The sequence below is a fragment of the Nymphalis io genome, chromosome 15 (assembly GCF_905147045.1).
Source record: "Nymphalis io chromosome 15, ilAglIoxx1.1, whole genome shotgun sequence".
In the NCBI taxonomy this organism is placed as follows: domain Eukaryota; kingdom Metazoa; phylum Arthropoda; class Insecta; order Lepidoptera; family Nymphalidae; genus Nymphalis; species Nymphalis io.
Window position 1 is genome coordinate 1859464 of NC_065902.1, and position 4902 is coordinate 1864365.

A 4902-nucleotide genomic window follows, 5' to 3' on the forward strand; every position below is an offset into this window, starting at 1 on the left:
TACTAAAGGCAAGTTCGGCGAGTAGTGTACCAGCACGTCACAAGAGCTTAATTTATTTTTTATTTCATTAACGAATTTTCACATTCTTCATTCCAACAAAATTTAGTACCAGATATTTGATATTTAATAGATTATATAACGGAGCTAAAATAGTGCTTACATTTTTAATAAATTTTGAATAATACATGACCATTCCTACAATTCTGAAATATTTGTCGGTGCACGACTATTTACAATGGCTTTGACTTTACTTGGGCACGTATGAACCCCGTCTTTGCTTATTATAAACCTTAAATATGAAACGGTCTCTGAAAAAAAACTACACTTTTCTCTATTTAAACGTAAACCGTGCGATTGTAATCTATTGAAAACGTTATTTAAATTTTCGATATGGGACTTACTATCTTTTCCTGTTATTATTATATCGTCAAGAAATACTCTTACGTGCGGCAAATCAACAAATAATTGTTCCAGTCGTCTTTGGAATATACCCGGGCTAGACGCTAATCCATACACTAATCGATTATGTCGAAACAATCCTTTATGTGTATTTATCACTGTATATTTTTTTGTTTCGTCGAGTTCAAATTGTGCATAGGCTTGACAAAGATCAATTTTACTAAAACGTTCACCACCATGTAGCTTAACTAACAAATCTTCGACCCTAGGTAACGGATAACGGTCAATATTAATTATTTTGTTTAAGGTTACTTTATAGTCTGCACAAATTCTTATCCTTCCGTCCTTTTTGACCACTGGTACAATTCGTGTTGCCCAGTCCGAACGTCCGACGGGGGTGAGTACACCGTCACGTACCAATTGTTCGAGAGCTCGCTCCACAGGTTCGCGAAGTGCATACGCAATAATAAAAAAATAATAAATACGCAAGCGGTCGTGCACGCATAAATATCGATTGTGCTCCCTCCTGCAGATGGATACTAATAAATCCGCCCGTAAACCGTCCCAAACCTCCCTTAAATACTTCACAATATCTGGAACTAAATTCCGCAAAATTAACTCCTTAACATTATTGATGTTATTATAACATGACATGAGAGGTAACTAAACACCTAATTCAAAAATCCATTGTCTCCCTACTAACATCGTTTTACCATTCTTAATTACATAAAAATCTAAAAATTTACTTTTATTTTGGTATTTTATTGCTCTTATATCATAAGTATAACTCCTATCGGTCGTACTAATTCACCAGTATAATATCTTAAGGTTAAGTTACATGTTTTAATTTTTAAATTTTTAAATTCTTTAACATACATTTAATGACTAATACAAGAAATTGCGCTAGCTGTATCACACTCCATATTAAAAGATCGTCCATTCATATTAATTGATATCAAAAACGGTTTACACTGCTCTAAGGCCAATTGATTAAAGTCAATTTTTACCTCATCACTATTGTTACTACTGCTTCCTTCTGCATCTTCAAGACTATCAACAATATTGTATTGGCCTGTCATATTTGGACAGACTCTACGAATATGACCTCGACGATTACAGACCCGACAGACATAACGTATAAATTGTCACGTCTTGGAGTCATGTGAGCCCCCGCAGGCATTACATGCGCTGGGTATTTACTTTTCTCTGCGCCAATTAATCTTATCTTCTAAACTATTATTTGGCTTATTCCGGCGAATCGTATTATCCACTCTACGCTGCTGATACTTTGTACGCCACATGCCACTGCTTTTGTCTCGCCATGCTCCCGCCATGACCTGGCATGCAACCGTACTATTGTTTGAATTTCCTATTCGACTGTCAACTGCCGCTGCATTTCTCTCAGCCGCCTCCATGTTAACAGCCAGTTGATAGGCTTTCGTAAAATCCAAGTGCTCTTCTGTGAATATTCGCTGTCGAATGACATCACTACTTAAGCCACATGCTAATTGATCACGAAGACTTTCTTCTAGCCAACTACCAAACTCACATGTTTTTGACATCTTCTTCAATTCTGCTGTATACTCTGATATACTCTCACCATTAATTTGAATTCGCTGACGAAACTTAAAGCGTTCTGCTAAAATGCTTGGCTTAGGTTGTAAATGTTTTCCCAAAATTTCTATTAATTGTTTAAAAGATTTTGAACTGGGTTTATCAGGTGTACATAAGTTTACTAATAATTCGTAACATTCAGACCCAATGACTGTAATCAATGTTGGGACATATAATTAGATATTGTTCCAAACGTTCAACGTATAAATACCAATCATCTGAATTTATTTGAAATTCACTAATTTTACCTATAGACATATTTATTTACTTTTACCTTCGATTAATTAATAAAAATACACACGCATTTGTGAGTTTTAAACCACTTCGTCGCCACTGTTATATTTAGAAAAAATAATACCAATTCGCCATAACATAATTACTGGTGGTAGGGCTTTGTGCAAGCTCGTCTGGGTAGGTACCACCCACTCATCAGATATTCTACCGCAAAACAGCAATACTTGATATTGTTGTGTTCCGGTTTGAAGGGTGAGTGAGCCAGTGTAATTACAGGCACAAGGGACATAAAATCTTAGTTCCCAAGGTTGGTGGCGCATTGGCTATAAGCGATGGTTGACATTTCTTACAATGCCAATGTCTAAGGGCGTTTAGTGACCTCTTACCATCAGGTGGCCCATATGCTCGTCCTTCCTATTCTATAAAAAAAAAATAACCATTTTATTCCCAAACTGACACATTCTAAACTTATGTCAAATATACTACTAATAACAGTATAACTGCCAGTACCGGCAATATTAACATACATTACAATTTCGAAGCGTTGATTAGACATTAAGCCACATATAGCCATTTTCATTCTTCGGACATGTTTATTGGCCCCAAAGTTTATGTATTTATTACGTAGCAGCCCCTTTTGGAAATTCCTTCTATTACAGCCGCTATTTATGCCTTACTTAAAAACACCGTAGCCAAAATTCTAAATTTACAATTCGATACACGTTCTTGGACAAAGCAACTCTTCCAGTCAAATATGGTGGCTTAGGTATACGGTCTACGTCATTTTCGGCACTTCCAGCTTTCTTGGCTCTGCTAATGGTTCTATCACTCTCGTCAGTCAAATATTAAGCTTTCCAAATTTGACTGATGTTGTAGTGAAGGATCTTGCTGAGGCTAGGACAGCTTGAAGTGTTTCTTGTCCTGATGAAGTATTTCCCTCAGATATAGCTTGTCAGAAGCACTGGGATTCACCCCGTATTAACCTTACACACATTGCTCTTGCCCCAGTGTACTTCAGATACAGACTGTGCAAGACTGCTAGCTGTATCTAAAAGAGAGTCAGGCCACTGGCTTCACGCTCTCCCAAAAAATGTAGGGACAGTACTTGATTGGGCAACGATACGCATCGCCGTATGCCTTCGCTTAGGTTTAAAGGTGTGCGAGCCTCACACATGTCCCTGTGGTACCCGAGTTTATCATTTCGCACGCCATGGACTTAGCTGCCGCAAAAGCGCTGGCCGTGCATATCGCCATGGATCTCTTAATGACATACTTCGTCGGGCTTTTGCCACAGCATTTATTCCTGCTACTTTGGAACCGAATGGTTTATGCAGAGATGATGCAAGATACCCGATGGAGCTACATTAGTGCCATGGTCGATGGGACGTTCTTGTGTGGAATGCAACTTGCGTAGATATGCTAGCAGTATCTCATATCAAGAATACGTCTCGTAAAGCCAGTGCAGCCGCTGAAGCTGCTCAAATACTCAAGCGCCGCAAATATTCACTTTTATCCAACGGATATGAATTTGCGGGGCTGAGTTTTGAAAAATTGCGTCCATGGTCGTTCGATTCAAAAAAAATCATAAAAGACCTTTCTAAGAAACTGATCCACATTTCTGGTGACCCAAGAGCTGGCGCTCATTTAGCCCAAAGACTGAGTCTTGCGGTGCAGAGAGAAAATATTTCCAGCGTCTTGGGTACAATGCCAAAGGACAATCTTTTAGACGGCGTGTTTTTGCTTCAAATTTGAAATGTGTATTTTGTTCTTTTTATTTTAATATTATATTTTATAAAAATGTCTGTACATAATTTCAAATAAATAATTTTTAAAAATAAGTAAATATTCAAGTATTATTTGATTATTACACCCTTAATTAAAATCTTATATTAAAACATAATTTTGTACAAATTAAATTTACGCGATGTATATGTAAATATCCTTTTATTATTATTTCGCAAATCAAAGTACTTAAATCTAGGGAGCTGGCGGGCAAAATTTATGTATGATGTGTTAAGTTGCTAGAACTTATTGATCTTAGTAATAATAATAAAGTGCTATAAGAAATATGAACTGATGCGCTTAAAAAATATTTAAGAAAAAGATGTACTGTGCAATATTATTTATAAAGACTAAGATAAACGACGAGACATACGCCCAGTAATCTGACACCCTAAAGGCTGACATTTAGACTATTTTTTGAAAAATTGACACTCACATCAAGTAAAATTTTACGTCTTAAAATAATCAAACATAGTGAGCGAATTGTCTCAGTATTTGAATGGCGGCAAAGATGTTACCGAATCTTTGTTTTTTTTTTTTTTAAATTAAAGTTATAATAGGATATTAGTACCTAGTTAAGTGAAATAGTTTTATAAATAAAGATGAATTCATCAAGAACTGTTTGTGATGTATAATATATCAGTTTCATTAGCAAATCTCATGGGGTGTGTACTGGTGGTAGGGCTTTGTGCAAGCTCGTCTGGGTAGGTACCACCCACTCATCAGATATTCTACCGCAAAACAGCAATACTTGATATTGTTGTGTTCCGGTTTGAAGGGTGAGTGAGCCAGTGTAATTACAGGCACAAGGGACATAAAATCTTAGTTCCCAAGGTTGGTGGCGCATTGGATATGTAAGCGATGGTTGACATT

The 4902-nt window shown here is 36.7% G+C and overlaps 1 pseudogene; it reads right to left on the reverse strand.

Moving 5' to 3' along the window:
• Positions 1-1595: 1595 nt before the first annotated feature.
• LOC126773924 (uncharacterized) lies at positions 1596-2271 on the reverse strand (annotated as a pseudogene).
• Positions 2272-4902: the final 2631 nt, after the last annotated feature.